The 11,472-nt window shown below is 42.6% G+C and overlaps 1 long non-coding RNA gene across 1 annotated transcript; it reads right to left on the minus strand.

Annotated features, from left to right (window-relative positions):
- Window positions 1-1,200: 1,200 nt before the first annotated feature.
- LOC113570738 lies at window positions 1,201-2,152 on the minus strand. The gene is made up of 2 exons (XR_003409915.2): window positions 1,843-2,152; window positions 1,201-1,432 (listed from the first exon to the last, which is right to left on the minus strand). It is a non-coding gene; the product is annotated as an uncharacterized LOC113570738 (long non-coding RNA).
- Between the last annotated feature and the right edge of the window lie 9,320 nt (window positions 2,153-11,472).

Here is an 11,472-nt window from a genome sequence, read left to right on the forward strand (position 1 = left end):
GTCTGCACTTGGATGTGGGCTGCCTGTGAAGAAAGGTCTGCTGGGTAACAGTGCCAGGGTAAGAGTCCCCTCATAGATAGCTTCATTAGAAGATGGGGCGATGACTCGTGGATCGATCATGGCACTCTGAGATCGATTGATCTTCCTGGGTGCGGCAGAGGAATCCTCTAAACTCAAACTGCTAACCAGTGAGGGAGACTGCAGGGGAGGTGGAATATCCCATTAATTAACCAAGGAGACCCAATCGTGTGAAAGAGGTAGTGCTTAAGAACCACTATGTGCATAACAGAGGGGATAGATGTGCGTTAACATTCTGCCTATGTGTGTGTGTGTGCATACGTTTGTGCGCACTCCTGTTTAAGCATGTCTTGTCTCTGGCAGTGAGCTTCAATTCTCCAGTGGTCCATACCAGAATTAATAGCTCAGCTGCTTTCTAAGCCCAGCAGTTATGGTTATTAAGATTAGGTAATTGACCCAGTGGGCCCTTGAGTGCTGCACTCACAATGAACTTCACAATGAAAATGCGAGGAGCTGGGCAAACATGAAGCTATTTTCAAACTCTGAAGATGCCTCTTGTGGAAAGATCACGTCTTTTGCTCTGATGTAATAATTTCAATTTGCAAGGAAAAGAAAACATGCTGGAATCGCCTGAAAAGTTGTGAAAAATGTTGAGGTCATGCAGGAGAAGTTAAAATTTTAGAATCCACACAATGCACTATATCCACAATAATATGAACTGGAAGCACACACAGATCTACAATAAAGATTGTAGAGGTCTAGATTTGAATAATGGAGATCACTGTCCTTGAAGAGTAGGCTTACCATTATTTTACAGGACATTGCACTGTAGCACAGTGGGGAAATGACTTCCAGCAATGCACTGACTTGTCAAATATTTTTATTTGTATCTAATCATAATAATCTCGAGTGTTTTAGCATAACTTTTGAATTTTATTACAACTAATGCAGGCATTTTTGTGTATTTTTTCATCATATACATGTTGTGCACTTTAATAATAATTTCCCAGTCTCGCTTTTTGTAAGCATTTTATGTAACAGACCTTAATTAAGTACAATTATACACTAAATATTTACTTCTAAACTATTCCCCACTTTATTATAGCAGACGTTTACTTCATAACCAAACCGCAAGATACAGCAGCTAAATAAATTATTTAGATTACAACACAGAGTCCATGGTAACCGGAAATTCGTTTATTGCCTGTTTAATCCCATGGTCTACATAACAAATCTGCATATGCTGAGATGCGCTGCGCAATTTCATCCGGGCTTCGTTCTTCATCTTCCGTGCTGAAGGCAGCCACAGTACATTTCAGCGTCCGCATCTGCTCAGAGGTATCCAGACATGTTCAAAAGCAGCGCTGTCAAACCATCAACAGCCTGTCAGCAGCAGATGTTGTCCCCTTTTTCACTTCGGGATGAAACAAAAACGATTACAAGTCGCTTTTAACTTGTGTGGACACGTTTAATCACGTCATTGTTTAAGACGGGTAGGCTAAATAATTAAGAGATCAACACGACCACCCCCACCCACGAATGAGAGTGAAGCTAAACCCTACATGAGAAGCAGCCCAGGTTTTCAATACAGTTCAAAGCTTCTCACACTTAAAACAAGTAATCATGTCCAAGATGTTGGGGCTAAATGAGAATCTTTCTTCTCTCTTTGCATGTTTTGTTTTTTTCAGTTTCTCGCGCGCGTTGTCAGTCTGTAGCAAAAAGATTTGCTTCTTTAAAAAACACAGGCAGAGGCTAAAAAGCATGTTTTAATAAGCACGAAGACACAGCCATCTTTGTTCTGGGGAGATAAGTCAAAATGCATACCAAGTGCGACATTCTGGGTATCCTGGAGGGTTGCCCACTGCCGTCTATCTCTTGTTCGTTTTGAGACGCTTCCGCACGCTCGCACGCACGCACGCACGCACGGACGTACTCAGACGCTCATTCGCCCTGTCTTAAATCCCATTTTAAACATGGTGGTAGGGGGGATAACAAGGCACACTCTGCTCCCGCCCCAGTCTGAAGGTGTTTGGCATGTTCACTTTATGCCGCCTCAGAGATAAGGGAATCCAGGCAGCTTGCGCTTCTCCCATGTCCCCTTTCAACTCCCTTCCAACCCTGTCCACCAGTCCCCGTGTTGCAGAATTAAATGCACCCAACTTATATATTTATTTTATTTTATTTTTATTATTACTCATCTGCCGGAAGAAAAAGGGGGTGAGTAAGGCATCTCAGAAACCTGTGATTTATAACGCTCCCAGCCGCGTCTTTGATTGATTTTTTGACAGAAATGTCCTCATTAGGTCGCTACAAATGGCATGAAAAGAAGCACGGCGCGGAGAAGGAAAGAGAGGAAAGGTGTATTCATGTGGAGAGGAGGGAATGGAGAAAGTTTGCTTGCTTTTTGACACTTGCTGGCTTTTTATCTGCGCCGCGTTTCCAGGGCACAGTTCAAAGTTTGCATGTGCGCACACAAGCACGCGCAAAGCATAAGACTGAGCGGCGCGATGGAGATCGGTCTCCGTTGCCACTGCGCACAGTTAATTAAAACTAGAGAATATAATAAAATACAGACGAACCTCTGCGGCTAATTAACATGTCTTTGATAGTGAAAGTGTTCTGAAGGAACAAGAGAATGAAAGAGAATTGAAGAGGGGGGCTCAGGGCATGAGAGGAGGAAAGAAAAAAAAACACACTTTGCGGGGAATTGGAGAAGGGGTGTCAATGAAACGAGTAGGTTGGACTGTTCCCTCGACGTGGCATCCGGAGATGGTGGTCCCACAGTTGAATTCAAAGGCTGTTTTCTTAATTAAAGGATTTAATTAGAAATGGGTTGGGTTGCCAGAAGAGAAAGTGAAGGGAGACTTATTGGGGGGTCGTATGATTGGGAAGATGAAACTGATAAACAAAAGTTAGCCTTTTGATCTTAGCTTGGCTCAGATAAGTTTTGTTGATTTTTGTTCATTTTAGCAGTACACGTAAAAAGCCAACAAGACACTTACTTTCTCAGAAGCTAATGTTAAAATTTCAAACTTAAACAGACAATCGTTTCTGTTAGTAACCGTTGCCTTGTTATGTGCCAGTAATAGCCAAAGGTAGCCTGTTTCGGGAGCCAGTAGAGGTTTAGTAGAAGCACTGCTTTACTTAACTAATGTTTGTTTGTTTGTTCAGTGTTTGCTGTTTGATAGATGATACGACGTGGTAGTCTACATAATGTCTGCTACCGATTACTTTACCAGTCGCGTTTATCTTCGGGTTTTTGGGTAGTGTCAGGCCCATTAATTATTACATAATGAGTTTTGCGCGCGTGTGAATGTGCTGACTACACGTTATGTGTGCACGCGGCTGTGATGGGGTCCTTTGTGAAAACCTGTTGACACGTTTGAGACCATTAGCACCGCTTTCCGCGCGCGAATACTGCCAGTCTCCCCTCGCCGCTGTTTAAGCTTACGACGGGCAGAAATATGCCGCTGCAACTCCTCGTGCTACCCCAGCGTATCGTGCTCGAAGACTTCATTAAGCCAATTGCGGGGTGAGAGGGTTTTTGGTATTGAGGAAGTACTCTAAAATATCGGAACTTTAGGATCACCTGAACTGGTATAAGGGTTTGAATGTCACCCTCACTACCACGCTGCGGTGGTTTTGGAGCTATGAACTCACACGGGCTGGTTGAATTAAGAGACAGAGGTAGTAATCTTGTGGTTATTTTAGCACTGTGAAGAAAAGTCCCTTCAGCTTGGCTTACACTCTTAATACATTTATGGTGCAGGTTCATCTTTTTCTTTCTGATTGGATGAATTATATAGGGCAGATAGTGTTCACTGTAAAGGAAGATACAGCCAAAAGTGACACTGATCTGATGATAAGATATGATAAACTAAGGAAGGAGAGCGATAGAAAGAGAGAGAGAGAGAGAGAGAGAGAGAGAGAGAGAGAGAGAGAGAGAGAGAGAGAGAGAGAGAGAGAGAGAGAGAGAGCACAGCACACAGCATATATCCACTGGTGGGAGTCATTTGAAATGTTTATTTGAAAAAGGAGAAATGTGGAGCAATAGATAGATGAGAGAAGGAGAGAGTATGGAGAGAGAGAGAGAGAGAGAGAGAGAGAGAGAAAGAGAGTGTGGAGAGAGGCAGTGGCAGTGCTGAACCTGACACTAATGAGCCGCCTTTCTGATGGGACCTGACAGCACAGAAGAAAGCTGAATCCCTCGACACTGACGCTACACAACACTCCCGCCTAATTGGAGCAGTATGTGAGTGCGTGCATGCATGCATGCGTGTGTGTGTGTGTGTGTGTGTGTGTGTGTGTGTGCACACATTAGGAGTAGAGGGAAAGCTGGGCTGAAATAAGCTTTGCTTTGTATGAAACGTGCTAATAGCAATGATAATATAGACTGCTGCAGGGAGAGGGAAGCTGGGACCAGAGCTTGTTTGTAGATGCACAGTGATTTGACTGAGCTTGACATTTTTCTGCCTCCCCTCCCCACCCCACCCCACCCCACCATTTAATATGAGAACGTGTTTGAAAAAACTTTGGTTGTGGTGAGGTTGTTCATTTAGCTTACTTGGAAATTGCCAAAGAGTTCCTGCACCATCTGCACGCACTTGTCACTTGATCAAACAAGCATAAATATCCTATTTTTTATTCATCCATGAAGTGCCAGAGGCACTTTGGTGTTTCATCAGTGGACAGGGAAGTAATATTTATCTTCAGTAAAAGTGAAAACAGCAGAACCCTCAGATGCACACACCGAATGTTGACTCACGCAGATACAACACGCTCTTTTGTTTGGAGAATATTTAAAGCCGTTTTGTGGGTTATGAGGTTCTAGAGAGTAGAATGTTTTTGATTCAAAAGTTAATACTAATTGACAGACCAGTAGCAGATCCTCAGGCTGCTTGGATCGTGCTTCAGAGGTGATTAGAAGCCATCACTTTCTCTGAAATGAACGTGGACTCTGTTTTTTCTACTGCAACATGCAGTAGTTTCTCAGTTCTCTTGGTGCTGTTTCCATCTTTGACTCAGAATCAATCATTTCTAATTTATCAAGGAGGATTTGTGTCATGACGCCTGATGCGAGTTCCAATAGGGAATGAGGGAGGGAAAAAAGACAGGAAGTGGAAAAAAGGAGCCCATGCAAATCTCTTGGCTGATGTGATTAGTGTTTGAAACCGAATCAAGACTGACTTCAATAGACAGAACACAAAATCATATTAGGGTGAATTCGATGTGCATGGCTTTACCTTCAGCATTTATATTCTCTCTCTCTATATCTTTCTCTCTTCACTCCTCTCAGTTTTTGTATGTTAGTGTTACTGACCTGAAATGTTCTCTTCACAGATTTGTTGCATTTCCAGTGTAAAACAGCCAGTTGTCTAGCATGCAGTGCATGTTTAGAGACAGTTGAGGCCGGTTTTTCACAGCCCCATGCAAACAGAACACATCCAAAAGACAGTCCAGCAATCAAGGCAAAAGCAGGTTCTAAACATCACTTTACTGGTCACACAGTTCCCCTCTAACATATTTTAACATACTCTAATATGCTCTTTTCAAACATCTCCTACTTCTCTTTCCCACAGCTCCATTTTTTTCATTTCAGTACCACCCATAAAATATGGGGGGGGGGGGGGGGTTATGGATATACATTTGATCACATTGCAAACAAGTAACCTTGCTGAAACATTCCATACCTCCTAGTTTAATGTAATTCTGTCAAAGATGTTGCTATAAACGGAGTGACTATGTGAATGAAGGACTGACAGTCACCCAGGGTCACTGAGGACTTGTCTCTCATAGTCAAACAGCTGATGGAAGACTGTCTGTGAAAATATGTGTGCATGTGCATGTGTGAACGAGAGGATGAGGTACAGGGCTCCATACACTCGGCCAGGACCTCGGCGTGAGGTTTCCCAGCACAGATGGCCTTCTCTGCAGGCTGGGGTGGGGAACGGGGACTCCCCCCCGCCCCCCCCTTTGCTGCAGAAGGTCGAACTGCCCGTGCACGAAGGTATGACCAGCCACTGCGCAAGGGCTAGGCAATGTGACACTGCTCTCAGACACATGCACACCCCCACAGTAAGCGTACAGGCCATCATTGCTCCAGTGACCTCAGCTTTTCATATGGCAAAAGCAATCTTGGTTTTGACCAAAACCGTGTCCTAGGTTAAACCCTAAAACATCTTAACCAAATGACTAGAACTTTGAGAAGCAAACACCAGGCTGTTCCTCCAAAAAGCTCTTTTGAAGAATGCATTTTTAAAAGTGAATCAACTGCTATGTTGGGTCCCCAAACTCACTTGACCTTATTCTGAGGTGATTTTCCTGTTTTTTTTGTTTTTTTTTCTTTTTTTTCTTTTTTTTTTGTGTTGTGTTGTAAGGGACGGATGTTCAGGCATTCCTATATGTTCCATTCCGGTCGCAGAACAGAACGTGAGCCGGTCTGATGAATGGATGCTGCTGGGCTGTGCGGTCTGCTGACTGTAGGGGTGATCCACTCGGCTTCCAGAATCTTCTCAGGGATGCCAGAGCTATGGAGAGACACACAGATGGTCAGGGTTGTTCCCTCTCTGTGAGATTTGGGAGTGTTCCTGAGATAGGATTAGTGAGGCTCATGCTGTCTCAGGGATAGGTTTTGATGAAAATCAGGTCAGAGAAGGTAAACAATGTATTATGAAGAAATGATGGCAATACAATTGAGAGATTTTAGAATTGTGCCTTAATTCTGCCCTTGGGAAATTTCAGAGGACAAACATCAATCAAATTTAAGCAGTAATACATTCACACTTGAGGGTGAAAGTGGCATTTTTTTCCTACATGTGACATATATCTGATTTTCTTCACACTTTTCTAAGGAGTGTGAACACAAAAATACAATTGTATTTTCAGATGTGGTCCTAGATCGGATACATATCTGATCCATGGCCATGAGAGCCCAGTGAGAACTGTCACATTGGAATTCATGCATTTTTTCCCCACTGTGCAGCATAGATCACTGTCCACACTGCTGTCCCACCACTGCTGGCTCTTCTCCCACACCCACACACCTCTCAGCACACAAGTGCCAGCAATAGCTGCTAAAACAGCATCAGCTATGCCTTTTGCCCTTTTCGAATCTTTGCCACGAGTGCTCGTACAATTGTTTAATTCATTTTGCCATTCCATTGATGGACTGCCTCAATAAAGGCTCTGTAAATCTGACATTTTTTTTGCTGTTGTTCATGTGGGCATGTGGGTGATGCATGTGACATGGGTTGTGTAAATGTGCACATGTGAATCCTTTTAGGGCAGAAGCCTGTTCACACTGATGACAGCTATGGGTTATCTACAAGCATGCTAAGAGAAAAGATTCGATCCAAGCCAAAAAACAAAAAACAAACAAACAAACAAAAAACCACCAACAACAAAAGTAAAAAAACAAAATAGCGCATTAGGTCCTGTGATGTGAATATAGTCATAGTCAATGGTGGAGAAGAGGGAGTGGGATTTGTGGTCCCCATGGATTTCCAACAGACTGAAGTCACACAGATCTCTCCTTTGACAGAGATTAGTTCTAACCCAGATCTAACACACCCAGTCCTGATCTGAGGTCATGTCTACCAATTAAGGTATGTTGTCCCATCAGTGCAGGAATAAGCAGCCCTGGAGTGGTATATGGCATGCTTCCTTTAGACAAGTTTGAGTTGAATGCGTAATGACAAACAGTGATTAAGATGGTGTTGTAGCTCTCAGACTAATTTGTTGTAAGTGGGTGTACCAAGATTCCTCTGACTGAGCTATTGTAACTTGCTCAACAATAACTTGGCATTAAAAATTTGCCCTTTGTAAAATTAGTTGGTCTCTCAATGAAGGTAAAAAATTTCACAGGGTCAGCATCCTGTTAGGGTCTTTAGATATATGTGCATTTAACACAACTGCTCTGGCCAAATACTGCAGGAACACTCCAGAATTACAAAGTAAGTGAGTTAGTAACTGGTGGGTCACAAGCAGTGCTTCCTTCACACTCAACTTTTGCAAAGTTACTGTTGCCAGAGGGAGCCTGAAGATGCCATGGGAAGTTGATGTCTCCACATAGGGAAGTTTTTTGCTGTTAGGATTCTTCCTGCTCCGGGTGTCTTTTGGCAGGTTTTAGGCATTCCTCCGAGAAAAGAGGCGAGAACGTGACTCAGCTTGATTCTGGACCTGCTGTGGGAGCTGAGATTGAAAACTGCGTTGCTGCCTGGTGCAGTACAGGATTCTAATCTACCAGTCCCTGTGAAATGGCATGTCTTGGGTGGTGCATGATGCAGTGGTCCAGATCTAGCTGAGGTCTTATGAATATGGATTAGGGCCAAAAGTTGTCCAATGCAGATATTTCAGCACAACTCAAGGCTTCTCAGCATAACTGAAACGGATTAGCTGGCTTCTCTTCTCATTCTCACTGCCCTCTCGGCCCATAAGATATTTGGTTATCATGGCCAGTAGACACCCCAGGCCAAAAGCATGTCAGCCTCCTCTGGCAGTACCCATGTGTTGAAGCAGAGCATGTGAATCAGTGCACAAGCTACGATGTTGAGAGTGGCGGCTGGGACGTCAGACTCGTTTAGCTCAGAGTGCAACCTCTGGTTGAGTATGTCAACCCATTTCAGAGCAGCGTTGGGTTAATGAGTCCTCAGGGCTGATCGCTCACTTTGTCTTGCGGATTATCTGGTCTGCTGGGCCTGTCGCTAACACGACACCCCTCGCTGTCATGTGCCATGGAGGATGGATCTGTGAGATTGAAGGGTGTAGATAAAGCTAAGAAGCACAGAAGGTTTAAGGGAATGAAGAGCCTGAATGGTTTGGTATTAACACTAATTGTAAGTTTAATTATGTTATATAAGGGCCAATTCAATTACAGTCTAATAATGACTTTTCCACAGATTGTGAGTGTATAAGGCACATTTCAGTTACAATTGATTACAATCAATTAACTGGTGTTCAACTGTTTCCTGTCTTGTCTATCTTTTAATGTTAGTAAAGAATTGAAGATGTAGAAAATGTAATTGTAGGGCCCTTCCCAAGTCACTGTTCCTTTTTTGGCCTTTTCTTTGTGAACATGGTCATGAACAACTCTTCAATCTTACCTTGTGTAAGACTGAACTGTATGGAAACTAATCGAAATCTATCCATAACTTGCTCTCAGTGTTGCCACAATGAAATGCCACTACTTGTTCAAGGACACATCTGCTCAGGTCCATGAGCACACACTCTAATCTCCAGACTGCGACATAGTCACCTCTGGGTAGTTATTAAAGCCTGCACACCTGACACATGAGATTGAAGCTACTAAAATGATGGCTACAGCAAGGTGGATGTTCACCTTAGGTTTGAAAAATTACTTTTGCTGCCACCACTTTGATTTGGTGTGAACCTACCAAGTCCCAGACATAATTGTAGATTGGAAATGTATAACATGACTACAGAAAACTTTTGAAGAAAATAAACTTTTATCTTAGTCATCTTCTATGTTAGTCTAAATTAGTCTAAATTAAATTATTCTGAATTAGTCATAATTTGAAATGGAACTGAATTAAAAAGAACAGCTTAAGACTTTCCATAATCTGTGCTATGATGAAGATATCTCCCAGGTCAAAAGTGTCCTTATCAGGAGCGAAGAGAAAGAGACATGTCTATGTATGGCCCAATTATCACAAAATGTCATTTTTTAAAGCTGATTTTTAACCTCTGTGAAACAGTGCATAGAGTGGGAAGGACATTTTAAGCCCTGGATCTGCTAAGCCGATTTTGCTCTGACATGACTTGGCATTGATTCCGAGAGCAACCTCATGGGTGTCACATACCTGAAAAAAAACAGGATCTGAAACTCAGCAGCTAGAAACCATCAAAGCCTTATCCATGGACCCTTTTCAATATGTGGCAATAGTGCTGCCCCCCCTCCTTATCTGTGTCAAACAATCCACATTTTTATTAAACATTTCTAAACACAAGTCACAATAGACACATCAAGTCTTTGCCTCTACTTTCAAACCTGACAGAATATGGCACTGAATGCATGAAAAAAAAAACAAAACTTTTTTAGACGATATATATTTATCAGTACTATGTCTAGGGGACAAAGAGCATTCAGGGGTTACAGCTACAGCCAGAGGGGTCATATCCAAAGGTTGGATGTCTGACATTTCACTCCTGTCCATTACAATTAGCGAAGAGCATGTCCACCCTGTGCCCCTCTGTCATCACTCCCCGCTGAACGAAAGCATATGGGAACATTACTGGGTCTCAAGGCACCCCTTCAGTCACCTTCCATAACTTTCACATGGAGAGTTGTATAGCTGCATTCCATGTCATATGACTGCTGGCACTGCAGTAAAATTACACTTCCTATGATGTTGATAGACTATCTTTTAACAGCTATTAGAAAATCTAGGTCAAGTGTGTCCACAGTGTTTCCAATCAACAAGTCTTCAGCACACCTGTTGTGTGAAAGTCTGATCAAGTGCCCCCTGAGGTCTAACACATTGCTGGTGACATGAAAAATCATGCTGTACTAAAGTAATTAAAATAGAATATAAAACCCTATATAGAGCACAGTATATTATTTACATCTACAAAGAATAACTGTGGACTTCAGAGGGTTAAGTATGTGGACAGAAAAGTTGAGTATGTTCAACTTTTCTAAGAACACTTTTTCAAATGTACAGATCTTACTTTCAGCCACTCTTGTCATAACCTAGCATAATGTCACGATCGTTAAAAATTGTAGGAATAAGCACAAATGTAAATTTGAAGGAACTTATATGAAAAGTTACAGATGATTAGGGATATAGATAGGGTGAATTTAGCACTGTGTGCTTTTGTTATGACATCAATTTATATGTATTACAACATCATCCAGTGAAATCAGTACCTCCATGGCATATCAGTACTTGTCATAATTCACACAAATTTGTGCGGTTGGGTTGCATAAGCTGTTGCCAAAATAGTCTTTTACCAGTCTGAGGAGACAAAGGGCATTGCATGACTCCTCCGGTGCATATGAAATCTGCCACTGCATCTTTTTGCACCTCCACCCACTTGGAGGAGAAGACTACATGCTTGACTCCACCACAAAACTTGGCAGATTCCCGACTAGTTGATGTGTAGTGCATTGTCAGGGAAGGGAGTGACTCTGCTGTCCTTTATCCCAAATGGTACACAGCACATCTGGGATTTAAACTTGAATTAGAGATGTAGCTTCACCTGTGTACTTTCAACCTTGGCTCTCCTTGGCAAGGAGATGGGGTGGGTGGGGGGGGGGTTGTATGCTCATCTTATTAACTGATTTTTACACTTATCTGAAACTGATTATCTGATTTCTTTAATGTGTGGCAGCTTGTATGTGCTTTAACGCTGAAAATGTGGATGAGCTGCGGCTGCGAGCATCATGTGCTGCTATGGTTTTCCGCTTTGCTTCGGCTCTCTGGGGCGAACGCATAT

This window comes from Electrophorus electricus, chromosome 12, assembly GCF_013358815.1.
Source record: "Electrophorus electricus isolate fEleEle1 chromosome 12, fEleEle1.pri, whole genome shotgun sequence".
Lineage (NCBI taxonomy): Eukaryota > Metazoa > Chordata > Actinopteri > Gymnotiformes > Gymnotidae > Electrophorus > Electrophorus electricus.